General features: G+C 42.8%; 14 non-coding genes across 14 annotated transcripts; all 14 read right to left on the bottom strand.

Annotated features, from left to right (window-relative positions):
* Positions 1–1,243: 1,243 nt before the first annotated feature.
* On the bottom strand, positions 1,244–1,317 carry TRNAI-AAU (transfer RNA isoleucine (anticodon AAU)). Its single transcript has one exon. It is a non-coding gene; the product is annotated as a tRNA-Ile (tRNA).
* A 2,256-nt stretch (positions 1,318–3,573) lies between these two features.
* Positions 3,574–3,647, bottom strand: TRNAI-AAU (transfer RNA isoleucine (anticodon AAU)). Its single transcript has one exon. It is a non-coding gene; the product is annotated as a tRNA-Ile (tRNA).
* A 675-nt stretch (positions 3,648–4,322) lies between these two features.
* On the bottom strand, positions 4,323–4,396 carry TRNAI-AAU (transfer RNA isoleucine (anticodon AAU)). Its single transcript has one exon. It is a non-coding gene; the product is annotated as a tRNA-Ile (tRNA).
* Positions 4,397–5,122: 726 nt separating this feature from the next.
* Positions 5,123–5,196, bottom strand: TRNAI-AAU (transfer RNA isoleucine (anticodon AAU)). Its single transcript has one exon. It is a non-coding gene; the product is annotated as a tRNA-Ile (tRNA).
* A 675-nt stretch (positions 5,197–5,871) lies between these two features.
* Positions 5,872–5,945, bottom strand: TRNAI-AAU (transfer RNA isoleucine (anticodon AAU)). Its single transcript has one exon. It is a non-coding gene; the product is annotated as a tRNA-Ile (tRNA).
* Positions 5,946–6,670: 725 nt separating this feature from the next.
* On the bottom strand, positions 6,671–6,744 carry TRNAI-AAU (transfer RNA isoleucine (anticodon AAU)). The gene has a single exon. It is a non-coding gene; the product is annotated as a tRNA-Ile (tRNA).
* A 5,024-nt stretch (positions 6,745–11,768) lies between these two features.
* On the bottom strand, positions 11,769–11,842 carry TRNAI-AAU (transfer RNA isoleucine (anticodon AAU)). Its single transcript has one exon. It is a non-coding gene; the product is annotated as a tRNA-Ile (tRNA).
* Positions 11,843–15,641: 3,799 nt separating this feature from the next.
* On the bottom strand, positions 15,642–15,715 carry TRNAI-AAU (transfer RNA isoleucine (anticodon AAU)). The gene has a single exon. It is a non-coding gene; the product is annotated as a tRNA-Ile (tRNA).
* Positions 15,716–16,391: 676 nt separating this feature from the next.
* On the bottom strand, positions 16,392–16,465 carry TRNAI-AAU (transfer RNA isoleucine (anticodon AAU)). Its single transcript has one exon. It is a non-coding gene; the product is annotated as a tRNA-Ile (tRNA).
* Positions 16,466–17,942: 1,477 nt separating this feature from the next.
* On the bottom strand, positions 17,943–18,016 carry TRNAI-AAU (transfer RNA isoleucine (anticodon AAU)). The gene has a single exon. It is a non-coding gene; the product is annotated as a tRNA-Ile (tRNA).
* A 678-nt stretch (positions 18,017–18,694) lies between these two features.
* TRNAI-AAU (transfer RNA isoleucine (anticodon AAU)) lies at positions 18,695–18,768 on the bottom strand. The gene has a single exon. It is a non-coding gene; the product is annotated as a tRNA-Ile (tRNA).
* Positions 18,769–21,024: 2,256 nt separating this feature from the next.
* Positions 21,025–21,098, bottom strand: TRNAI-AAU (transfer RNA isoleucine (anticodon AAU)). The gene has a single exon. It is a non-coding gene; the product is annotated as a tRNA-Ile (tRNA).
* Positions 21,099–21,774: 676 nt separating this feature from the next.
* Positions 21,775–21,848, bottom strand: TRNAI-GAU (transfer RNA isoleucine (anticodon GAU)). Its single transcript has one exon. It is a non-coding gene; the product is annotated as a tRNA-Ile (tRNA).
* A 5,461-nt stretch (positions 21,849–27,309) lies between these two features.
* Positions 27,310–27,383, bottom strand: TRNAI-AAU (transfer RNA isoleucine (anticodon AAU)). The gene has a single exon. It is a non-coding gene; the product is annotated as a tRNA-Ile (tRNA).
* Positions 27,384–27,689: the final 306 nt, after the last annotated feature.

The raw sequence follows: 27,689 nt of genomic DNA, 5'->3' as shown, positions 1-27,689 counted from the left end.
ATGGACTGCTGCTTCCAACAAAACAGCAAACTAGTCATAGTAAATATAAAGCTGTGGGTGGGAATTCTGCATCAATCTCATGCTTCTGCAGAAATATTTCCCAAATTGACAAAGTGGCCAATACTGGGATCAAATTCGCTAACTTGGCGTGATTAGCACCATGCTCAGTCAGAAAAAGTAAGCCTTCTGACTGGAGCATAGGAGGGAGGCCAGTTGCAGGGGGGAGCTTTCTTCCCTTGAAAGAAAATGCCTAACTCATTCACAAATACAACCCTTATCCTCACAACAACATTGGTTATGTCCCACAGCAGTACTGACCCCTGACCATGTATGCACAGCTGCTTCCAACAAAACAGCAATCTTTTGTTAGTAACTCTAAAGCTGTGAGTGCCAATTCTGCATCAATCTCATGCTTCTGCAGAAATATTTCCCAAAATGACAAAGTGGCCAATACGGGGATCGAACCCGTGACCTTGGCATTATTAGCACCACGATCTAACCAACTGAGCTAACCGACCAGCTGAGAGTCCTGTTTCTGACTGGAGCATAAGAGGGAGGCCAGTTGCAGGGGGATTTTTTCTTCCCTTGGAAAAAAATGCCTAAGTCATTCACAAATAAAACCCTTATCCTCACAACAACCTAAAGAAAAACTACATGTGATCTGAAGGAAATTCATGAATATGACAATTATCTTCAAACTGACGTGTAGCCTGCATCACATTTAAGTAGAACTGGGACAAAGAAGGTTAAATGCATCTCATTGGTCATTTCCCACAGCAATAGTGACCTGTGACCATTTATGGACTGCTGCTTCCAACAAAACAGCAAACTAGTCATAGTAAATCTAAAGCTGTGGGTGGGAATTCTGCATCAATCTCATGCTTCTGCAGAAATATTTCCCAAATTGACAAAGTGGCCAATACTGGGATCAAATCCGCTAACTTGGCGTGATTAGCACCATGCTCAGTCAGAAAAAGTATGCCTTCTGACTGGAGCATAGGAGGGAGGCCAGTTGCAGGGGGGAGTTTTCTTCCCTTGAAAGAAAATGCCTAACTCATTCACAAATACAACCCTTATCCTCACAACAACATTGGTTATGTCCTGCAGCAGTACTGACCCGTGACCATGTATGCACAGCTGCTTCCAACAAAACAGCAATCTTGTGTTAGTAAATCTAAAGCTGTGAGTGCCAATTCTGCATCAATCTCATCCTTCTGCAGAAATATTTCCCAAAATGACAAAGTGGCCAATACGGGGATCGAACCCGTGACCTTGGCGTTATTAGCACCACGCTCAAACCAACTGAGCTAACCGGCCAGCTGAGAGTCTTTTTCCCTTGGAAAAAAAATGCCTAACTCATTCACACATAAAACCCTTATCCTCACAACAACCTAAAGAAAAACTACATGTGATCTGAAGGAAATTCATGAATATGACAATTATCTTCAAACTGACTTGTAGCCTGCATGACATTTAAGTAGAACTGGGACAAAGAAGGTTAAATGCATCTCATTGGTCATTTCCCACAGCAGTACTGACCTGTGACCATTTATGGACTGCTGCTTCCAACAAAACAGCAAACTAGTCATAGTAAATCTAAAGCTGTGGGTGGGAATTCTGCATCAATCTCATGCTTCTGCAGAAATATTTCCCAAATTGACAAAGTGGCCAATACTGGGATCAAATCCGCTAACTTGGCGTGATTAGCACCATGCTCAGTCAGAAAAAGTATGCCTTCTGACTGGAGCATAGGAGGGAGGCCAGTTGCAGGGGGGAGTTTTCTTCCCTTGAAAGAAAATGCCTAACTCATTCACAAATACAACCCTTATCCTCACAACAACATTGGTTATGTCCCACAGCAGTACTGACCCGTGACCATGTATGCACAGCTGCTTCCAACAAAACAGCAATCTTGTGTTAGTAACTCTAAAGCTGTGAGTGCCAATTCTGCATCAATCTCATGCTTCTGCAGAAATATTTCCCAAAATGACAAGGAGGCCAATACGGGGACCAGTGACCTTGCCATTATTAGCACCACGCTCTAACCAAATGAGCTAAACAGCCAGCTGAGAGTTTTGTTTCTGACTCAAGCATAAGCAGGAGGCCAGTTGTAGGGGGATGTTTTCTTCCCTTGGAAAAAAAATGCCTAACTCATTCACACAGACAACCCTTATCCTCACAACAACCTAAAGAAAAACTCCATGTGATCTGAAGGAAATTCATGAATATTACAATTATCTTCAAACTGACTTGTGGCCTGCATCACATTTAAGTAGTACTGCGACAAAGAAGGTTAAATGCATCTCATTGGTCATTTCCCACAGCAGTACTGACCTGTGACCATTTATGGACTGCTGCTTCCAACAAAACAGCAAACTTGTCATAGTAAATCTAAAGCTGTGGGTGGGAATTCTGCATCAATCTAATGCTTCTGCAGACATTTTTCCCAAATTGACAAAGTGGCCAATACTGGGATCAAATTCGCTAACTTGGCGGAATTAGCACCATGCTCAGTCAGAAAAAGTATGCTTCTGACTGGAGCATAGGAGGGAGGTCAGTTGCAGGGGGGAGTTTTCTTTCCTTGAAAGAAAATGCCTAACTCATTCACAAATACAACCCTTATCCTCACAACAACATTGGTTATGTCCGCAGCAGTACTGACCCGTGACTATGTATGCACAGCTGCTTCCAACAAAACAGCAAACTTGTGTTAGTAACTCTAAAGCTGTGAGTGCCAATTCTGCATCAATCTCATCCTTCTGCAGAAATATTTCCCAAAATGACAAAGTGGCCACCCGTGACCTTGGCGTTATTAGCACAACGCTCTAACCAACTGAGCTAACCGGCCAGCTGAGAGGCATATTTCTGACTGGACCATAAGAGGGAGGCCAGTTGCAGGGGGATTTTTTCTTCCCTTGGAAAAAAAATGCCTAACTCATTCACACATAAAACCCTTATCCTCACAACAACCTAAAGAAAAACTACATGTGATCTGAAGGAAATTCATAAATATCACAATTATCTTCAAACTGACTTGTAGCCTGCATCACATTTAAGTAGAACTGGGACAAAGAAGGTTAAATGCATCTCATTGGTCATTTCCCACAGCAGTACTGACCTGTGACCATTTATGGACTGCTGCTTCCAACAAAACAGCAAACTAGTCATAGTAAGTCTAAAGCTGTGGATGGGAATTCTGCATCAATCTCATGCTTCTGCAGAAATATTTCCCAAATTGACAAAGTGGCCAATACTGGGATCAAATTCGCTAACTTGGCTTTATTAGCACCATGCTCAGTCAGAAAAAGTATGCCTTCTGACTGGAGCATAGGAGGGAGGCCAGTTGCAGGGGGGAGTTTTCTTCCTTTGAAAGAAAATGCCTAACTCATTCACAAATACAACCCTTATCCTCACAACAACATTGGTTATGTCCGCAGTAGTACTGACCCGTGACTATGTATGCACAGCTGCTTCCAACAAAACAGCAATCTTGTGTTAGTAACTCTAAAGCTGTGAGTGCCAATTCTGCATCAATCTCATCCTTCTGCAGAAATATTTCCCAAAATGACAAAGTGGCCAATACGGGGATCGAACCCGTGACCTTGGCGTTATTAGCACCACGCTCTAACCAACTGAGCTAACCGGCCAGCTGAGAGTCTTTTTCCCTTGGAAAAAAATGCCTAACTCATTCACACATAAAACCCTTATCCTCACAACAACCTAAAGAAAAACTACATGTGATCTGAAGGAAATTCATGAATATGACAATTATCTTCAAACTGACTTGTAGCCTGCATCACATTTAAGTAGAACTGGGACAAAGAAGGTTAAATGCATCTCATTGGTCATTTCCCACAGCAGTACTGACCTGTGACCATTTATGGACTGCTGCTTCCAACAAAACAGCAAACTTGTCATAGTAAATCTAAAGCTGTGGGTGGGAATTCTGCATCAATCTCATGCTTCTGCAGAAATATTTCCCAAATTGACAAAGTGGCCAATACTGGGATCAAATTCGCTAACTTGGCGTGATTAGCACAATGCTCAGTCAGAAAAAGAACGCCTTCTGACTGGAGCATAGGAGGGAGGCCAGTTGCGGGGGGAGTTTACTTCCCTTGAAAGAACATGCCTAACTCATTCACAAATACAACCCTTATCCTCACAACAACATTGGTTATGTCCGCAGCAGTACTGACCCATGACTATGTATGCACAGCTGCTTCCAACAAAACAGCAATCTTGTGTTAGAAACTCTAAAGCTGTGAGTGCCAATTCTGCATCAATCTCATCCTTCTGCAGAAATACTTCCCAAAATGACAAAGTGGCCAATACGGGGATCGAACCCGTGACCTTGGCGTTATTAGCACCACGCTCTAACCAACTGAGCTAACCGGCCAGCTGAGAGGCATATTTCTGACTGGACCATAAGAGGGAGGCCAGTTGCAGGGGGATTTTTTCTTCCCTTGGAAAAAAAATGCCTAACTCATTCACACATAAAACCCTTATCCTCACAACAACCTAAAGAAAAACTACATGTGATCTGAAGGAAATTCATAAATATCACAATTATCTTCAAACTGACTTGTAGCCTGCATCACATTTAAGTAGAACTGGGACAAAGAAGGTTAAATGCATCTCATTGGTCATTTCCCACAGCAGTACTGACCTGTGACCATTTATGGACTGCTGCTTCCAACAAAACAGCAAACTAGTCATAGTAAATCTAAAGCTGTGGGTGGGAATTCTGCATCAATCTCATGCTTCAGCAGAAATATTTCCCAAATTGACAAAGTGGCCAATACTGGGATCAAATCCGCTAACTTGGCGTGATTAGCACCATGCTCAGTCAGAAAAAGTATGCCTTCTGACTGGAGCATAGGAGGGAGGCCAGTTGCAGGGGGGAGTTTTCTTCCCTTGAAAGAAAATGCCTAACTCATTCACAAATACAACCCTTATCCTCACAACAACATTGGTTATGTCCCGCAGCAGTACTGACCCGTGACCATGTATGCACAGCTGCTTCCAACAAAACAGCAATCTTGTGTTAGTAACTCTAAAGCTGTGAGTGCCAATTCTGCATCAATCTCATCCTTCAGCAGAAATATTTCCCAAAATGACAAAGTGGCCAATACGGGGATCGAACCCGTGACCTTGGCGTTATTAGCACCACGCTCTAACCAACTGAGCTAACCGGCCAGCTGAGAGTCTTTTTCCCTTGGAAAAAAATGCCTAACTCATTCACACATAAAACCCTTATCCTCACAACAACCTAAAGAAAAACTACATGTGATCTGAAGGAAATTCATGAATATGACAATTATCTTCAAACTGACTTGTAGCCTGCATCACATTTAAGTAGAACTGGGACAAAGAAGGTTAAATGCATCTCATTGGTCATTTCCCACAGCAGTACTGACCTGTGACCATTTATGGACTGCTGCTTCCAACAAAACAGCAAACTTGTCATAGTAAATCTAAAGCTGTGGGTGGGAATTCTGCATCAATCTCATGCTTCTGCAGAAATATTTCCCAAATTGACAAAGTGGCCAATACTGGGATCAAATTCGCTAACTTGGCGTGATTAGCACAATGCTCAGTCAGAAAAAGAACGCCTTCTGACTGGAGCATAGGAGGGAGGCCAGTTGCGGGGGGAGTTTACTTCCCTTGAAAGAACATGCCTAACTCATTCACAAATACAACCCTTATCCTCACAACAACATTGGTTATGTCCGCAGCAGTACTGACCCATGACTATGTATGCACAGCTGCTTCCAACAAAACAGCAATCTTGTGTTAGAAACTCTAAAGCTGTGAGTGCCAATTCTGCATCAATCTCATCCTTCTGCAGAAATACTTCCCAAAATGACAAAGTGGCCAATACGGGGATCGAACCCGTGACCTTGGCGTTATTAGCACCACACTCTAACCAACTGAGCTAACCGGCCAGCTGAGATGCATATTTCTAACTGGAGCATAAGAGGGAGGCCAGTTGCAGGGGGATTTTTTCTTCCCTTGGAAAAAAAATGCCTAACTCATTCACACATAAAACCCTTATCCTCACAACAACCTAAAGAAAAACTACATGTGATCTGAAGGAAATTCACGAATATGACAATTATCTTCAAACTGACTTGTAGCCTGCATCACATTTAAGTAGAACTGGGACAAAGAAGGTTAAATGCATCTCATTGGCCATTTCCCACAGCAGTACTGACCTGTGACCATTTATGGACTGCTGCTTCCAACAAAACAGGAAACTAGTCATAGTAAATCTAAAGCTGTGGGTGGGAATTCTGCATCAATCTCATGCTTCTGCAGAAATATTTCCCAAATTGACAAAGTGGCCAATACTGGGATCAAATTCGCTAACTTGGCGTGATTAGCACCATGCTCAGTCAGAAAAAGTATGCCTTCTGACTGGAGCATAGGAGGGAGGCCAGTTGCAGGGGGGAGTTTTCTTCCCTTGAAAGAAAATGCCTAACTCATTCACAAATACAACCCTTATCCTCACAACAACATTAGTTATGTCCGCAGCAGTACTGACCCGTGACTATGTATGCACAGCTGCTCCCAACAAAACAGCAATCTTGTGTTAGTAACTCTAAAGCTGTGAGTGCCAATTGTGCATCAATCTCATCCTTCTGCAGAAATATTTCCCAAAATTACAAAGTGGCCAATACGGGGATCGAACCCGTGACCTTGGCGTTATTAGCACCACGCTCTAACCAACTGAGCTAACCGGCCAGCTGAGAGGCATATTTCTGACTGGAGCATAAGAGGGAGGCCAGTTGCAGGGGGACTTTTTCTTCCCTTGGAAAAAAAAATACCTAACTCATTCACACATAAAACCCTTATCCTCACAACAACCTAAAGAAAAACTACATGTGATCTGAAGGAAATTCACGAATATGACAATTATCTTCAAACTGACTTGTAGCCTGCATCACATTTAAGTAGAACTGGGACAAAGAAGGTTAAATGCATCTCATTGGTCATTTCCCACAGCAGTACTGACCTGTGACCATTTATGGACTGTTGCTTCCTACAAAACAGCAAACTAGTCATAGTAAATATAAAGCTGTGGGTGGGAATTCTGCATCAATCTCATGCTTCTGCAGAAATATTTCCCAAATTGACAAAGTGGCCAATACTGGGATCAAATCCGCTAACTTGGCGTGATTAGCACCATGCTCAGTCAGAAAAAGTATGCCTTCTGACTGGAGCATAGAAGGGAGGCCAGTTGCAGGGGGGAGTTTTCTTCCCTTGAAAGAAAATGCCTAACTCATTCACAAATACAACCCTTATCCTCACAACAACATTGGTTATGTCCCGCAGCAGTACTGACCCGTGACCATGTATGCACAGCTGCTTCCAACAAAACAGCAATCTTGTGTTAGTAACTCTAAAGCTGTGAGTGCCAATTCTGCATCAATCTCATGCTTCTGCAGAAATATTTCCCAAAATGACAAGGAGGCCAATACGGGGACCCGTGACCTTGCCATTATAAGCACCACGCTCTAACCAAATGAGCTAAACAGCCAGCTGAGAGTTTTGTTTCTGACTCAAGCATAAGCAGGAGGCCAGTTGTAGGGGGATGTTTTCTTCCCTTGGAAAACAAATGCCTAACTCATTCACACAGACAACCCTTATCCTCACAACAACCTAAAGAAAAACTCCATGTGATCTGAAGGAAATTCATGAATATTACAATTATCTTCAAACTGACTTGTGGCCTGCATCACATTTAAGTAGTACTGCGACAAAGAAGGTTAAATGCATCTCATTGGTCATTTCCCACAGCAGTACTGACCTGTGACCATTTATGGACTGCTGCTTCCAACAAAACAGCAAACTAGTCATAGTAAATCTAAAGCTGTGGGTGGGAATACTGCATCAATCTCATGCTTCTGCAGAAATATTTCCCAAATTGACAAAGTGGCCAATACTGGGATCAAATTCGCTAACTTGGCGTGATTAGCACCATGCTCAGTCAGAAAAAGTATGCCTTCTGGCTGGAGCATAGGAGGGAGGCCAGTTGCAGGGGGGAGTTTTCTTCCCTTGAAAGAAAATGCCTAACTCATTCACAAATACAACCCTTATCCTCACAACAACATTGGTTATGTCCCGCAGCAGTACTGACCCGTGACCATGTATGCACAGCTGCTTCCAACAAAACAGCAATCTTGTGTTAGTAACTCTAAAGCTGTGAGTGCCAATTCTGCATCAATCTCATGCTTCTGCAGAAATATTTCCCAAAATGACAAGGAGGCCAATACGGGGACCAGTGACCTTGCCATTATTAGCACCACGCTCTAACCAAATGAGCTAAACAGCCAGCTGAGAGTTTTGTTTCTGACTCAAGCATAAGCAGGAGGCCAGTTGTAGGGGGATGTTTTCTTCCCTTGGAAAAAAAATGCCTAACTCATTCACACAGACAACCCTTATCCTCACAACAACCTAAAGAAAAACTCCATGTGATCTGAAGGAAATTCATGAATATTACAATTATCTTCAAACTGACTTGTGGCCTGCATCACATTTAAGTAGTACTGCGACAAAGAAGGTTAAATGCATCTCATTGGTCATTTCCCACAGCAGTACTGACCTGTGACCATTTATGGACTGCTGCTTCCAACAAAACAGCAAACTTGTCATAGTAAATCTAAAGCTGTGGGTGGGAATTCTGCATCAATCTAATGCTTCTGCAGACATTTTTCCCAAATTGACAAAGTGGCCAATACTGGGATCAAATTCGCTAACTTGGCGTGATTAGCACCATGCTCAGTCAGAAAAAGTATGCTTCTGACTGGAGCATAGGAGGGAGGTCAGTTGCAGGGGGGAGTTTTCTTTCCTTGAAAGAAAATGCCTAACTCATTCACAAATACAACCCTTATCCTCACAACAACATTGGTTATATCCGCAGCAGTACTGACCCGTGACTATGTATGCACAGCTGCTTCCAACAAAACAGCAAACTTGTGTTAGTAACTCTAAAGCTGTGAGTGCCAATTCTGCATCAATCTCATCCTTCTGCAGAAATATTTCCCAAAATGACAAAGTGGCCACCCGTGACCTTGGCGTTATTAGCACAACGCTCTAACCAACTGAGCTAACCGGCCAGCTGAGAGGCATATTTCTGACTGGACCATAAGAGGGAGGCCAGTTGCAGGGGGATTTTTTCTTCCCTTGGAAAAAAAATGCCTAACTCATTCACACATAAAACCCTTATCCTCACAACAACCTAAAGAAAAACTACATGTGATCTGAAGGAAATTCATAAATATGACAATTATCTTCAAACTGACTTGTAGCCTGCATCACATTTAAGTAGAACTGGGACAAAGAAGGTTAAATGCATCTCATTGGTCATTTCCCACAGCAGTACTGACCTGTGACCATTTATGGACTGCTGCTTCCAACAAAACAGCAAACTAGTCATAGTAAATCTAAAGCTGTGGGTGGGAATTCTGCATCAATCTCATGCTTCTGCAGAAATATTTCCCAAATTGACAAAGTGGCCAATACTGGGATCAAATCCGCTAACTTGGCGTGATTAGCACCATGCTCAGTCAGAAAAAGTATGCCTTCTGACTGGAGCATAGGAGGGAGGCCAGTTGCAGGGGGGAGTTTTCTTCCCTTGAAAGAAAATGCCTAACTCATTCACAAATACAACCCTTATCCTCACAACAACATTGGTTATGTCCCGCAGCAGTACTGACCCGTGACCATGTATGCACAGCTGCTTCCAACAAAACAGCAATCTTGTGTTAGTAACTCTAAAGCTGTGAGTGCCAATTCTGCATCAATCTCATGCTTCTGCAGAAATATTTCCCAAAATGACAAGGAGGCCAATACGGGGACCCGTGACCTTGCCATTATTAGCACCACGCTCTAACCAAATGAGCTAAACAGCCAGCTGAGAGTTTTGTTTCTGACTCAAGCATAAGCAGGAGGCCAGTTGTAGGGGGATGTTTTCTTCCCTTGGAAAACAAATGCCTAACTCATTCACACAGACAACCCTTATCCTCACAACAACCTAAAGAAAAACTCCATGTGATCTGAAGGAAATTCATGAATATTACAATTATCTTCAAACTGACTTGTGGCCTGCATCACATTTAAGTAGTACTGCGACAAAGAAGGTTAAATGCATCTCATTGGTCATTTCCCACAGCAGTACTGACCTGTGACCATTTATGGACTGCTGCTTCCAACAAAACAGCAAACTAGTCATAGTAAATCTAAAGCTGTGGGTGGGAATACTGCATCAATCTCATGCTTCTGCAGAAATATTTCCCAAATTGACAAAGTGGCCAATACTGGGATCAAATTCGCTAACTTGGCGTGATTAGCACCATGCTCAGTCAGAAAAAGTATGCCTTCTGGCTGGAGCATAGGAGGGAGGCCAGTTGCAGGGGGGAGTTTTCTTCCCTTGAAAGAAAATGCCTAACTCATTCACAAATACAACCCTTATCCTCACAACAACATTGGTTATGTCCCGCAGCAGTACTGACCCGTGACCATGTATGCACAGCTGCTTCCAACAAAACAGCAATCTTGTGTTAGTAACTCTAAAGCTGTGAGTGCCAATTCTGCATCAATCTCATGCTTCTGCAGAAATATTTCCCAAAATGAGAAGGAGGCCAATACGGGGACCAGTGACCTTGCCATTATTAGCACCACGCTCTAACCAAATGAGCTAAACAGCCAGCTGAGAGTTTTGTTTCTGACTCAAGCATAAGCAGGAGGCCAGTTGTAGGGGGATGTTTTCTTCCCTTGGAAAAAAAATGCCTAACTCATTCACACAGACAACCCTTATCCTCACAACAACCTAAAGAAAAACTCCATGTGATCTGAAGGAAATTCATGAATATTACAATTATCTTCAAACTGACTTGTGGCCTGCATCACATTTAAGTAGAACTGCGACAAAGAAGGTTAAATGCATCTCATTGGTCATTTCCCACAGCAGTACTGACCTGTGACCATTTATGGACTGCTGCTTCCAACAAAACAGCAAACTTGTCATAGTAAATCTAAAGCTGTGGGTGGGAATTCTGCATCAATCTAATGCTTCTGCAGACATTTTTCCCAAATTGACAAAGTGGCCAATACTGGGATCAAATTCGCTAACTTGGCGTGATTAGCACCATGCTCAGTCAGAAAAAGTATGCTTCTGACTGGAGCATAGGAGGGAGGTCAGTTGCAGGGGGGAGTTTTCTTTCCTTGAAAGAAAATGCCTAACTCATTCACAAATACAACCCTTATCCTCACAACAACATTGGTTATGTCCGCAGCAGTACTGACCCGTGACTATGTATGCACAGCTGCTTCCAACAAAACAGCAAACTTGTGTTAGTAACTCTAAAGCTGTGAGTGCCAATTCTGCATCAATCTCATCCTTCTGCAGAAATATTTCCCAAAATGACAAAGTGGCCACCCGTGACCTTGGCGTTATTAGCACAACGCTCTAACCAACTGAGCTAACCGGCCAGCTGAGAGGCATATTTCTGACTGGACCATAAGAGGGAGGCCAGTTGCAGGGGGATTTTTTCTTCCCTTGGAAAAAAAATGCCTAACTCATTCACAAATACAACCCTTATCCTCACAACAACATTGGTTATGTCCGCAGCAGTACTGACCCGTGACTATGTATGCACAGCTGCTTCCAACAAAACAGCAATCTTGTGTTAGAAACTCTAAAGCTGTGAGTGCCAATTCTGCATCAATCTCATCCTTCTGCAGAAATATTTCCCAAAATGACAAAGTGGCCAATACGGGGATCGAACCCGTGACCTTGGTGTTATTAGCACCACGCTCTAACCAACTGAGCTAACCGGCCAGCTGAGATGCATATTTCTAACTGGAGCATAAGAGGGAGGCCAGTTGCAGGGGGATTTTTTCTTCCCTTGGAAAAAAAATGCCTAACTCATTCACACATAAAACCCTTATCCTCACAACAACCTAAAGAAAAACTACATGTGATCTGAAGGAAATTCACGAATATGACAATTATCTTCAAACTGACTTGTAGCCTGCATCACATTTAAGTAGAACTGGGACAAAGAAGGTTAAATGCATCTCATTGGCCATTTCCCACAGCAGTACTGACCTGTGACCATTTATGGACTGCTGCTTCCAACAAAACAGGAAACTAGTCATAGTAAATCTAAAGCTGTGGGTGGGAATTCTGCATCAATCTCATGCTTCTGCAGAAATATTTCCCAAATTGACAAAGTGGCCAATACTGGGATCAAATTCGCTAACTTGGCTTTATTAGCGCCATGCTCAGTCAGAAAAAGTATGCCTTCTGACTGGAGCATAGGAGGGAGGCCAGTTGCAGGGGGGAGTTTTCTTCCCTTGAAAGAAATTGCCTGACTCATTCACAAATACAACCCTTATCCTCACAACAACATTGGTTATGTCCCGCAGCAGTACTGACCCGTGACCATGTATGCACAGCTGCTTCCAACAAAACAGCAATCTTGTGTTAGTAACTCTAAAGCTGTGAGTGCCAATTCTGCATCAATCTCATGCTTCTGCAGAAATATTTCCCAAAATGACAAGGAGGCCAATACGGGGATCGAACCCGTGACCTTGCCATTATTAGCACCACGCTCTAACCAAATGAGCTAAACAGCCAGCTGAGAGTTTTGTTTCTGACTCAAGCATAAGCAGGAGGCCAGTTGTAGGGGGATGTTTTCTTCCCTTGGAAAAAAAATGCCTAACTCATTCACACAGACAACCCTTATCCTCACAACAACCTAAAGAAAAACTCCATGTGATCTGAAGGAAATTCATGAATATTACAATTATCTTCAAACTGACTTGTGGCCTGCATCACATTTAAGTAGTACTGCGACAAAGAAGGCTATATGCATCTCATTGGTCATTTCCCACAGCAGTACTGACCTGTGACCATTTATGGACTGCTGCTTCCAACAAAACAGCAAACTTGTCATAGTAAATCTAAAGCTGTGGGTGGGAATTCTGCATCAATCTAATGCTTCTGCAGAAATATTTCCCAAATTGACAAAGTGGCCAATACTGGGATCAAATCCGCTAACTTGGCGTGATTAGCACCATGCTCAGTCAGAAAAAGTATGCCTTCTGACTGGAGCATAGGAGGGAGGCCAGTTGCAAGGGGGAGTTTTCTTCCCTTGAAAGAAAATGCCTAACTCATTCACAAATACAACCCTTATCCTCACAACAACATTGGTTATGTCCCGCAGCAGTACTGACCCGTGACCATGTATGCACAGCTGCTTCCAACAAAACAGCAATCTTGTGTTAGTAACTCTAGAGCTGTGAGTGCCAATTCTGCATCAATCACATGCTTCTGAGGAAATATTTCCCAAAATGACAAGGAGGCCAATACGGGGACCGTGACCTTGCCATTATTAGCACCACGCTCTAACCAAATGAGCTAAACAGCAAGCTGAGAATTTTGTTTCTGACTCAAGCATAAGCAGGAGGCCAGTTGTAGGGGGATGTTTTCTTCCCTTGGAAAAAAAATGCCTAACTCATTCACAAATACAACCCTTATCCTCACAACAACATTGGTTATGTCCGCAGCAGTACTGACCCGTGACTATGTATGCACAGCTGCTTCCAACAAAACAGCAATCTTGTGTTAGTAACTCTAAAGCTGTGAGTGCCAATTCTGCATCAATCTCATCCTTCTTCAGAAATATTTCCCAAAATGACAAAGTGGCCAATACGGGGATTGAACCCGTGACCTTACCACGCTCTAACCAACTGAGCTAACCAGCCAGCTGAGATGCATATTTCTAACTGGAGCATAAGAGGGAGGCCAGTTGCAGGGGGATTTTTTCTTCCCTTGGAAAAAAAATGCCTAACTCATTCACACATAAAACCCTTATCCTCACAACAACCTAAAGAAAAACTCCATGTGATCTGAAGGAAATTCATGAATATTACAATTATCTTCAAACTGACTTGTAGCCTGCATCACATTTAAGTAGAACTGGGACAAAGAAGGTTAAATGCATCTCATTCGCCATTTCCCACAGCAGTACTGACCTGTGACCATTTATGGACTGCTGCTTCCAACAAAACAGGAAACTAGTCATAGTAAATCTAAAGCTGTGGGTGGGAATTCTGCATCAATCTCATGCTTCTGCAGAAATATTTCCCAAATTGACAAAGTGGCCAATACTGGGATCAAATTCGCTAACTTGGCGTGATTAGCACCATGCTCAGTCAGAAAAAGTATGCCTTCTGACTGGAGCATAGGAGGGAGGCCAGTTGCAGGGGGGAGTTTTCTTCCCTTGAAAGAAAATGCCTAACTCATTCACAAATACAACCCTTATCCTCACAACAACATTAGTTATGTCCGCAGCAGTACTGACCCGTGACTATGTATGCACAGCTGCTTCCAACAAAACAGCAATCTTGTGTTAGTAACTCTAAAGCTGTGAGTGCCAATTGTGCATCAATCTCATCCTTCTGCAGAAATATTTCCCAAAATGACAAAGGGGCCAATACGGGGATCGAACCCGTGACCTTGGCGTTATTAGCACCACACTCTAACCAACTGAGCTAACCAGTCAGCTGACAGGCATAATTCTGACTGGAGCATAAGAGGGAGGCCAGGTGCAGGGGGACTTTTTCTTCCCTTGGAAAAAAAATACCTAACTCATTCACACATAAAACCCTTATCCTCACAACAACCTAGAGAACAACTACATGTGATCTGAAGGAAATTCACGAATATGACAATTATCTTCAAACTGACTTGTAGCCTGCATCACATTTAAGTAGAACTGGGACAAAGTAGGTTAAATGCATCTCATTGGTCATTTCCCACAGCAGTACTGACCTGTGACCATTTATCGACTGCTGCTTCCAACAAAACGGCAAACTAGTCATAGTAAATATAAAGCTGTGGGTGGGAATTCTGCATCAATCTCATGCTTCTGCAGAAATATTTCCCAAATTGACAAAGTGGCCAATACTGGGATCAAATCCGCTAACTTGGCGTGATTAGCACCATGCTCAGTCAGAAAAAGTATGCCTTCTGACTGGAGCATAGGAGGGAGGCCAGTTGCAAGGGGGAGTTTTCTTCCCTTGAAAGAAAATGCCTAACTCATTCACAAATACAACCCTTATCCTCACAACAACATTGGTTATGTCCCGCAGCAGTACTGACCCGCGACCATGTATGCACAGCTGCTTCCAACAAAACAGCAATCTTGTGTTAGTAACTCTAGAGCTGTGAGTGCCAATTCTGCATCAATCTCATGCTTCTGAGGAAATATTTCCCAAAATGACAAGGAGGCCAATACGGGGACCGTGACCTTGCCATTATTAGCACCACGCTCTAACCAAATGAGCTAAACAGCCAGCTGAGAGTTTTGTTTCTGACTCAAGCATAAGCAGGAGGCCAGTTGTAGGGGGATGTTTTCTTCCCTTGGAAAAAAAATGCCTAACTCATTCACAAATACAATCCTTATCCTCACAACAACATTGGTTATGTCCGCAGCAGTACTGACCCGTGACTATGTATGCACAGCTGCTTCCAACAAAACAGCAATCTTGTGTTAGTAACTCTAAAGTTGTGAGTGCCAATTCTGCATCAATCTCATCCTTCTGCAGAAATATTTCCCAAAATGACAAAGTGGCCAATACGGGGATCGAACCCGTGACCTTGGCGTTATTAGCACCAAGCTCTAACCAACTGAGCTAACCGGCCAGCTGAGAGTCTTTTTCCCTTGAAAAAAAATGCCTAACTCATTCCCACATAAAACCCTTATCCTCACAACAACCTAAAGAAAAACTACATGTGATCTGAAGGAAATTCATGAATATGACAATTATCTTCAAACTGACTTGTAGCCTGCATCACATTTAAGTAGAACTGGGACAAAGAAGGTTAAATGCATCTCATTGGTCATTTCCCACAGCAGTACTGACCTGTGACCATTTATGGACTGCTGCTTCCAACAAAACAGGAAACTTGTCATAGTAAATCTAAAGCTGTGGGTGGGAATTCTGCATCAAACTCATGCTTCTGCAGAAATATTTCCCAAATTGACAAAGTGGCCAATACTGGGATCAAATTTGCTAACTTGGCGTGATTAGCACCATGCTCAGTCAGAAAAGGTATGCCTTCTGACTGGAGCATAGGAGGGAGGCCAGTTGCAGGGGGGAGTTTTCTTCCCTTGAAAGAAAATGCCTAACTCATTCACAAATACAACCCTTATCCTCACAACAACATTGGTTATGTCCGCAGTAGTACTGACCCGTGACTATGTATGCACAGCTGCTTCCAACAAAACAGCAATCTTGTGTTAGAAACTCTAAAGCTGTGAGTGCCAATTCTGCATCAATCTCATCCTTCTGCAGAAATATTTCCCAAAATGACAAAGTGGCCAATACGGGGATCGAACCCGTGACCTTGGGGTTATTAGCACCACGCTCTAACCAACTGAGCTAACCGGCCAGCTGAGAGTCTTTTTCCCTTGGAAAAAAATGGCTAACTCATTCACACATAAAACCCTTATCCTCACAACAACCTAAAGAAAAACTACATGTGATCTGAAGGAAATTCATGAATATGACAATTATCTTCAAACTGACTTGTAGCCTGCATCACATTTAAGTAGAACTGGGACAAAGAAGGTTAAATGCATCTCATTGGTCATTTCCCACAGCAGTACTGACCTGTGACCATTTATGGACTGCTGCTTCCAACAAAACAGCAAACTAGTCATAGTAAATATAAAGCTGTGGGTGGGAATTCTGCATCAATCTCATGCTTCTGCAGAAATATTTCCCAAATTGACAAAGTGGCCAATACTGGGATCAAATTCGCTAACTTGGCGTGATTAGCACCATGCTCAGTCAGAAAAAGTAAGCCTTCTGACTGGAGCATAGGAGGGAGGCCAGTTGCAGGGGGGAGCTTTCTTCCCTTGAAAGAAAATGCCTAACTCATTCACAAATACAACCCTTATCCTCACAACAACATTGGTTATGTCCCACAGCAGTACTGACCCGTGACCATGTATGCACAGCTGCTTCCAACAAAACAGCAATCTTTTGTTAGTAACTCTAAAGCTGTGAGTGCCAATTCTGCATCAATCTCATGCTTCTGCAGAAATATTTCCCAAAATGACAAAGTGGCCAATACGGGGATCGAACCCGTGACCTTGGCATTATTAGCACCACGATCTAACCAACTGAGCTAACCGACCAGCTGAGGGTCCTGTTTCTGACTGGAGCATAAGAGGGAGGCCAGTTGCAGGGGGATTTTTTCTTCCCTTGGAAAAAAAATGCCTAAGTCATTCACAAATAAAACCCTTATCCTCACAACAACCTAAAGAAAAACTACATGTGATCTGAAGGAAATTCATGAATATGACAATTATCTTCAAACTGACGTGTAGCCTGCATCACATTTAAGTAGAACTGGGACAAAGAAGGTTAAATGCATCTCATTGGTCATTTCCCACAGCAATAGTGACCTGTGACCATTTATGGACTGCTGCTTCCAACAAAACAGCAAACTAGTCATAGTAAATCTAAAGCTGTGGGTGGGAATTCTGCATCAATCTCATGCTTCTGCAGAAATATTTCCCAAATTGACAAAGTGGCCAATACGGGGATCAAATCCGCTAACTTGGCGTGATTAGCACCATGCTCAGTCAGAAAAAGTATGCCTTCTGACTGGAGCATAGGAGGGAGGCCAGTTGCAGGGGGGAGTTTTCTTCCCTTGAAAGAAAATGCCTAACTCATTCACAAATACAACCCTTATCCTCACAACAACATTGGTTATGTCCTGCAGCAGTACTGACCCGTGACCATGTATGCACAGCTGCTTCCATCAAAACAGCAATCTTGTGTTAGTAAATCTAAAGCTGTGAGTGCCAATTCTGCATCAATCTCATCCTTCTGCAGAAATATTTCCCAAAATGACAAAGTGGCCAATACGGGGATCGAACCCGTGACCTTGGCGTTATTAGCACCACGCTCAAACCAACTGAGCTAACCGGCCAGCTGAGAGTCTTTTTCCCTTGGAAAAAAAATGCCTAACTCATTCACACATAAAACCCTTATCCTCACAACAACCTAAAGAAAAACTACATGTGATCTGAAGGAAATTCATGAATATGACAATTATCTTCAAACTGACTTGTAGCCTGCATCACATTTAAGTAGAACTGGGACACAGAAGGTTAAATGCATCTCATTGGTCATTTCCCACAGCAGTACTGACCTGTGACCATTTATGGACTGCTGCTTCCAACAAAACAGCAAACTAGTCATAGTAAATCTAAAGCTGTGGGTGGGAATTCTGCATCAATCTCATGCTTCTGCAGAAATATTTCCCAAATTGACAAAGTGGCCAATACTGGGATCAAATCCGCTAACTTGGCGTGATTAGCACCATGCTCAGTCAGAAAAAGTATGCCTTCTGACTGGAGCATAGGAGGGAGGCCAGTTGCAGGGGGGAGTTTTCTTCCCTTGAAAGAAAATGCCTAACTCATTCACAAATACAACCCTTATCCTCACAACAACATTGGTTATGTCCTGCAGCAGTACTGACCCGTGACCATGTATGCACAGCTGCTTCCAACAAAACAGCAATCTTGTGTTAGTAAATCTAAAGCTGTGAGTGCCAATTCTGCATCAATCTCATCCTTCTGCAGAAATATTTCCCAAAATGACAAAGTGGCCAATACGGGGATCGAACCCGTGACCTTGGCGTTATTAGCACCACGCTCAAACCAACTGAGCTAACCGGCCAGCTGAGAGTCTTTTTCCCTTGGAAAAAAAATGCCTAACTCATTCACACATAAAACCCTTATCCTCACAACAACCTAAAGAAAAACTACATGTGATCTGAAGGAAATTCATGAATATGACAATTATCTTCAAACTGACTTGTAGCCTGCATGACATTTAAGTAGAACTGGGACAAAGAAGGTTAAATGCATCTCATTGGTCATTTCCCACAGCAGTACTGACCTGTGACCATTTATGGACTGCTGCTTCCAACAAAACAGCAAACTAGTCATAGTAAATCTAAAGCTGTGGGTGGGAATTCTGCATCAATCTCATGCTTCTGCAGAAATATTTCCCAAATTGACAAAGTGGCCAATACTGGGATCAAATCCGCTAACTTGGCGTGATTAGCACCATGCTCAGTCAGAAAAAGTATGCCTTCTGACTGGAGCATAGGAGGGAGGCCAGTTGCAGGGGGGAGTTTTCTTCCCTTGAAAGAAAATGCCTAACTCATTCACAAATACAACCCTTATCCTCACAACAACATTGGTTATGTCCCGCAGCAGTACTGACCCGTGACCATGTATGCACAGCTGCTTCCAACAAAACAGCAATCTTGTGTTAGTAACTCTAAAGCTGTGAGTGCCAATTCTGCATCAATCTCATGCTTCTGCAGAAATATTTCCCAAAATGACAAGGAGGCCAATACGGGGACCAGTGACCTTGCCATTATTAGCACCACGCTCTAACCAAATGAGCTAAACAGCCAGCTGAGAGTTTTGTTTCTGACTCAAGCATAAGCAGGAGGCCAGTTGTAGGGGGATGTTTTCTTCCCTTGGAAAAAAAATGCCTAACTCATTCACACAGACAACCCTTATCCTCACAACAACCTAAAGAAAAACTCCATGTGATCTGAAGGAAATTCATGAATATTACAATTATCTTCAAACTGACTTGTGGCCTGCATCACATTTAAGTAGTACTGCGACAAAGAAGGTTAAATGCATCTCATTGGTCATTTCCCACAGCAGTACTGACCTGTGACCATTTATGGACTGCTGCTTCCAACAAAACAGCAAACTTGTCATAGTAAATCTAAAGCTGTGGGTGGGAATTCTGCATCAATCTAATGCTTCTGCAGACATTTTTCCCAAATTGACAAAGTGGCCAATACTGGGATCAAATTCGCTAACTTGGCGTGATTAGCACCATGCTCAGTCAGAAAAAGTATGCTTCTGACTGGAGCATAGGAGGGAGGTCAGTTGCAGGGGGGAGTTTTCTTTCCTTGAAAGAAAATGCCTAACTCATTCACAAATACAACCCTTATCCTCACAACAACATTGGTTATGTCCGCAGCAGTACTGACCCGTGACTATGTATGCACAGCTGCTTCCAACAAAACAGCAAACTTGTGTTAGTAACTCTAAAGCTGTGAGTGCCAATTCTGCATCAATCTCATCCTTCTGCAGAAATATTTCCCAAAATGACAAAGTGGCCACCCGTGACCTTGGCGTTATTAGCACAACGCTCTAACCAACTGAGCTAACCGGCCAGCTGAGAGGCATATTTCTGACTGGACCATAAGAGGGAGGCCAGTTGCAGGGGGATTTTTTCTTCCCTTGGAAAAAAAATGCCTAACTCATTCACACATAAAACCCTTATCCTCACAACAACCTAAAGAAAAACTACATGTGATCTGAAGGAAATTCATAAATATGACAATTATCTTCAAACTGACTTGTAGCCTGCATCACATTTAAGTAGAACTGGGACAAAGAAGGTTAAATGCATCTCATTGGTCATTTCCCACAGCAGTACTGACCTGTGACCATTTATGGACTGCTGCTTCCAACAAAACAGCAAACTAGTCATAGTAAGTCTAAAGCTGTGGGTGGGAATTCTGCATCAATCTCATGCTTCTGCAGAAATATTTCCCAAATTGACAAAGTGGCCAATACTGGGATCAAATTCGCTAACTTGGCTTTATTAGCACCATGCTCAGTCAGAAAAAGTATGCCTTCTGACTGGAGCATAGGAGGGAGGCCAGTTGCAGGGGGGAGTTTTCTTCCTTTGAAAGAAAATGCCTAACTCATTCACAAATACAACCCTTATCCTCACAACAACATTGGTTATGTCCGCAGTAGTACTGACCCGTGACTATGTATGCACAGCTGCTTCCAACAAAACAGCAATCTTGTGTTAGTAACTCTAAAGCTGTGAGTGCCAATTCTGCATCAATCTCATCCTTCTGCAGAAATATTTCCCAAAATGACAAAGTGGCCAATACGGGGATCGAACCCGTGACCTTGGCGTTATTAGCACCACGCTCTAACCAACTGAGCTAACCGGCCAGCTGAGAGTCTTTTTCCCTTGGAAAAAAATGCCTAACTCATTCACACATAAAACCCTTATCCTCACAACAACCTAAAGAAAAACTACATGTGATCTGAAGGAAATTCATGAATATGACAATTATCTTCAAACTGACTTGTAGCCTGCATCACATTTAAGTAGAACTGGGACAAAGAAGGTTAAATGCATCTCATTGGTCATTTCCCACAGCAGTACTGACCTGTGACCATTTATGGACTGCTGCTTCCAACAAAACAGCAAACTTGTCATAGTAAATCTAAAGCTGTGGGTGGGAATTCTGCATCAATCTCATGCTTCTGCAGAAATATTTCCCAAATTGACAAAGTGGCCAATACTGGGATCAAATTCGCTAACTTGGCGTGATTAGCACCATGCTCAGTCAGAAAAAGTATGCCTTCTGACTGGAGCATAGGAGGGAGGCCAGTTGCAGGGGGGAGTTTTCTTCCCTTGAAAGAAAATGCCTAACTCATTCACAAATACAACCCTTATCCTCACAACAACATTAGTTATGTCCGCAGCAGTACTGACCCGTGACTATGTATGCACAGCTGCTCCCAACAAAACAGCAATCTTGTGTTAGTAACTCTAAAGCTGTGAGTGCCAATTGTGCATCAATCTCATCCTTCTGCAGAAATATTTCCCAAAATTACAAAGTGGCCAATACGGGGATCGAACCCGTGACCTTGGCGTTATCAGCACCACGCTCTAACCAACTGAGCTAACCGGCATATTTCTGACTGGAGCATAAGAGGGAGGCCAGTTGCAGGGGGACTTTTTCTTCCCTTGGAAAAAAAATACCTAACTCATTCACACATAAAACCCTTATCCTCACAACAACCTAAAGAAAAACTACATGTGATCTGAAGGAAATTCACGAATATGACAATTATCTTCAAACTGACTTGTAGCCTGCATCACATTTAAGTAGAACTGGGACAAAGAAGGTTAAATGCATCTCATTGGTCATTTCCCACAGCAGTACTGACCTGTGACCATTTATGGACTGCTGCTTCCAACAAAACAGCAAACTAGTCATAGTAAATATAAAGCTGTGGGTGGGAATTCTGCATCAATCTCATGCTTCTGCAGAAATATTTCCCAAATTGACAAAGTGGCCAATACTGGGATCAAATCCGCTAACTTGGCGTGATTAGCACCATGCTCAGTCAGAAAAAGTATGCCTTCTGACTGGAGCATAGAAGGGAGGCCAGTTGCAGGGGGGAGTTTTCTTCCCTTGAAAGAAAATGCCTAACTCATTCACAAATACAACCCTTATCCTCACAACAACATTGGTTATGTCCCGCAGCAGTACTGACCCGTGACCATGTATGCACAGCTGCTTCCAACAAAACAGCAATCTTGTGTTAGTAACTCTAAAGCTGTGAGTGCCAATTCTGCATCAATCTCATGCTTCTGCAGAAATATTTCCCAAAATGACAAGGAGGCCAATACGGGGACCTGTGACCTTGCCATTATTAGCACCACGCTCTAACCAAATGAGCTAAACAGCCAGCTGAGAGTTTTGTTTCGGACTCAAGCATAAGCAGGAGGCCAGTTGTAGGGGGATGTTTTCTTCCCTTGGAAAACAAATGCCTAACTCATTCACACAGACAACCCTTATCCTCACAACAACCTAAAGAAAAACTCCATGTGATCTGAAGGAAATTCATGAATATTACAATTATCTTCAAACTGACTTGTGGCCTGCATCACATTTAAGTAGTACTGCGACAAAGAAGGTTAAATGCATCTCATTGGTCATTTCCCACAGCAGTACTGACCTGTGACCATTTATGGACTGCTGCTTCCAACAAAACAGCAAACTAGTCATAGTAAATCTAAAGCTGTGGGTGGGAATACTGCATCAATCTCATGCTTCTGCAGAAATATTTCCCAAATTGACAAAGTGGCCAATACTGGGATCAAATTCGCTAACTTGGCGTGATTAGCACCATGCTCAGTCAGAAAAAGTATGCCTTCTGGCTGGAGCATAGGAGGGAGGCCAGTTGCAGGGGGGAGTTTTCTTCCCTTGAAAGAAAATGCCTAACTCATTCACAAATACAACCCTTATCCTCACAACAACATTGGTTATGTCCCGCAGCAGTACTGACCCGTGACCATGTATGCACAGCTGCTTCCAACAAAACAGCAATCTTGTGTTAGTAACTCTAAAGCTGTGAGTGCCAATTCTGCATCAATCTCATGCTTCTGCAGAAATATTTCCCAAAATGACAAGGAGGCCAATACGGGGACCAGTGACCTTGCCATTATTAGCACCACGCTCTAACCAAATGAGCTAAACAGCCAGCTGAGAGTTTTGTTTCTGACTCAAGCATAAGCAGGAGGCCAGTTGTAGGGGGATGTTTTCTTCCCTTGGAAAAAAAAATGCCTAACTCATTCACACAGACAACCCTTATCCTCACAACAACCTAAAGAAAAACTCCATGTGATCTGAAGGAAATTCATGAATATTACAATTATCTTCAAACTGACTTGTGGCCTGCATCACATTTAAGTAGTACTGCGACAAAGAAGGTTAAATGCATCTCATTGGTCATTTCCCACAGCAGTACTGACCTGTGACCATTTATGGACTGCTGCTTCCAACAAAACAGCAAACTTGTCATAGTAAATCTAAAGCTGTGGGTGAGAATTCTGCATCAATCTAATGCTTCTGCAGACATTTTTCCCAAATTGACAAAGTGGCCAATACTGGGATCAAATTCGCTAACTTGGCGTGATTAGCACCATGCTCAGTCAGAAAAAGTATGCTTCTGACTGGAGCATAGGAGGGAGGTCAGTTGCAGGGGGGAGTTTTCTTTCCTTGAAAGAAAATGCCTAACTCATTCACAAATACAACCCTTATCCTCACAACAACATTGGTTATGTCCGCAGCAGTACTGACCCGTGACTATGTATGCACAGCTGCTTCCAACAAAACAGCAAACTTGTGTTAGTAACTCTAAAGCTGTGAGTGCCAATTCTGCATCAATCTCATCCTTCTGCAGAAATATTTCCCAAAATGACAAAGTGGCCACCCGTGACCTTGGCGTTATTAGCACAACGCTCTAACCAACTGAGCTAACCGGCCAGCTGAGAGGCATATTTCTGACTGGACCATAAGAGGGAGGCCAGTTGCAGGGGGATTTTTTCTTCCCTTGGAAAAAAAATGCCTAACTCATTCACACATAAAACCCTTATCCTCACAACAACCTAAAGAAAAACTACATGTGATCTGAAGGAAATTCATAAATATGACAATTATCTTCAAACTGACTTGTAGCCTGCATCACATTTAAGTAGAACTGGGACAAAGAAGGTTAAATGCATCTCATTGGTCATTTCCCACAGCAGTACTGACCTGTGACCATTTATGGACTGCTGCTTCCAACAAAACAGCAAACTAGTCATAGTAAATCTAAAGCTGTGGGTGGGAATTCTGCATCAATCTCATGCTTCTGCAGAAATATTTCCCAAATTGACAAAGTGGCCAATACTGGGATCAAATCCGCTAACTTGGCGTGATTAGCACCATGCTCAGTCAGAAAAAGTATGCCTTCTGACTGGAGCATAGGAGGGAGGCCAGTTGCAGGGGGGAGTTTTCTTCCCTTGAAAGAAAATGCCTAACTCATTCACAAATACAACCCTTATCCTCACAACAACATTGGTTATGTCCCGCAGCAGTACTGACCCGTGACCATGTATGCACAGCTGCTTCCAACAAAACAGCAATCTTGTGTTAGTAACTCTAAAGCTGTGAGTGCCAATTCTGCATCAATCTCATGCTTCTGCAGAAATATTTCCCAAAATGACAAGGAGGCCAATACGGGGACCCGTGACCTTGCCATTATTAGCACCACGCTCTAACCAAATGAGCTAAACAGCCAGCTGAGAGTTTTGTTTCTCACTCAAGCATAAGCAGGAGGCCAGTTGTAGGGGGATGTTTTCTTCCCTTGGAAAACAAATGCCTAACTCATTCACACAGACAACCCTTATCCTCACAACAACCTAAAGAAAAACTCTATGTGATCTGAAGGAAATTCATGAATATTACAATTATCTTCAAACTGACTTGTGGCCTGCATCACATTTAAGTAGTACTGCGACAAAGAAGGTTAAATGCATCTCATTGGTCATTTCCCACAGCAGTACTGACCTGTGACCATTTATGGACTGCTGCTTCCAACAAAACAGCAAACTAGTCATAGTAAATCTAAAGCTGTGGGTGGGAATACTGCATCAATCTCATGCTTCTGCAGAAATATTTCCCAAATTGACAAAGTGGCCAATACTGGGATCAAATTCGCTAACTTGGCGTGATTAGCACCATGCTCAGTCAGAAAAAGTATGCCTTCTGGCTGGAGCATAGGAGGGAGGCCAGTTGCAGGGGGGAGTTTTCTTCCCTTGAAAGAAAATGCCTAACTCATTCACAAATACAACCCTTATCCTCACAACAACATTGGTTATGTCCCGCAGCAGTACTGACCCGTGACCATGTATGCACAGCTGCTTCCAACAAAACAGCAATCTTGTGTTAGTAACTCTAAAGCTGTGAGTGCCAATTCTGCATCAATCTCATGCTTCTGCAGAAATATTTCCCAAAATGACAAGGAGGCCAATACGGGGACCAGTGACCTTGCCATTATTAGCACCACGCTCTAACCAAATGAGCTAAACAGCCAGCTGAGAGTTTTGTTTCTGACTCAAGCATAAGCAGGAGGCCAGTTGTAGGGGGATGTTTTCTTCCCTTGGAAAAAAAATGCCTAACTCATTCACACAGACAACCCTTATCCTCACAACAACCTAAAGAAAAACTCCATGTGATCTGAAGGAAATTCATGAATATTACAATTATCTTCAAACTGACTTGTGGCCTGCATCACATTTAAGTAGTACTGCGACAAAGAAGGTTAAATGCATCTCATTGGTCATTTCCCACAGCAGTACTGACCTGTGACCATTTATGGACTGCTGCTTCCAACAAAACAGCAAACTTGTCATAGTAAATCTAAAGCTGTGGGTGGGAATTCTGCATCAATCTAATGCTTCTGCAGACATTTTTCCCAAATTGACAAAGTGGCCAATACTGGGATCAAATTCGCTAACTTGGCGTGATTAGCACCATGCTCAGTCAGAAAAAGTATGCTTCTGACTGGAGCATAGGAGGGAGGTCAGTTGCAGGGGGGAGTTTTCTTTCCTTGAAAGAAAATGCCTAACTCATTCACAAATACAACCCTTATCCTCACAACAACATTGGTTATGTCCGCAGCAGTACTGACCCGTGACTATGTATGCACAGCTGCTTCCAACAAAACAGCAAACTTGTGTTAGTAACTCTAAAGCTGTGAGTGCCAATTCTGCATCAATCTCATCCTTCTGCAGAAATATTTCCCAAAATGACAAAGTGGCCACCCGTGACCTTGGCGTTATTAGCACAACGCTCTAACCAACTGAGCTAACCGGCCAGCTGAGAGGCATATTTCTGACTGGACCATAAGAGGGAGGCCAGTTGCAGGGGGATTTTTTCTTCCCTTGGAAAAAAAATGCCTAACTCATTCACACATAAAACCCTTATCCTCACAACAACCTAAAGAAAAACTACATGTGATCTGAAGGAAATTCATGAATATGACAATTATCTTCAAACTGACTTGTAGCCTGCATCACATTTAAGTAGAACTGGGACAAAGAAGGTTAAATGCATCTCATTGGTCATTTCCCACAGCAGTACTGACCTGTGACCATTTATGGACTGCTGCTTCCAACAAAACAGCAAACTTGTCATAGTAAATCTAAAGCTGTGGGTGGGAATTCTGCATCAATCTCATGCTTCTGCAGAAATATTTCCCAAATTGACAAAGTGGCCAATACTGGGATCAAATTCGCTAACTTGGCGTGATTAGCACAATGCTCAGTCAGAAAAAGAACGCCTTCTGACTGGAGCATAGGAGGGAGGCCAGTTGCGGGGGGAGTTTACTTCCCTTGAAAGAAAATGCCTAACTCATTCACAAATACAACCCTTATCCTCACAACAACATTGGTTATGTCCGCAGCAGTACTGACCCGTGACTATGTATGCACAGCTGCTTCCAACAAAACAGCAATCTTGTGTTAGAAACTCTAAAGCTGTGAGTGCCAATTCTGCATCAATCTCATCCTTCTGCAGAAATATTTCCCAAAATGACAAAGTGGCCAATACGGGGATCGAACCCGTGACCTTGGCGTTATTAGCACCACGCTCTAACCAACTGAGCTAACCGGCCAGCTGAGACGCATATTTCTAACTGGAGCATAAGAGGGAGGCCAGTTGCAGGGGGATTTTTTCTTCCCTTGGAAAAAAAATGCCTAACTCATTCACACATAAAACCCTTATCCTCACAACAACCTAAAGAAAAACTACATGTGATCTGAAGGAAATTCACGAATATGACAATTATCTTCAAACTGACTTGTAGCCTGCATCACATTTAAGTAGAACTGGGACAAAGAAGGTTAAATGCATCTCATTGGCCATTTCCCACAGCAGTACTGACCTGTGACCATTTATGGACTGCTGCTTCCAACAAAAC

The sequence above is a fragment of the Ambystoma mexicanum genome, chromosome 1p (genome assembly GCF_040938575.1).
Source record: "Ambystoma mexicanum isolate Mex_15411 chromosome 1p, UKY_AmexF1_1, whole genome shotgun sequence".
NCBI lineage: Eukaryota > Metazoa > Chordata > Amphibia > Caudata > Ambystomatidae > Ambystoma > Ambystoma mexicanum.
This window is presented reverse-complemented; position numbering and strand designations above follow the sequence as displayed.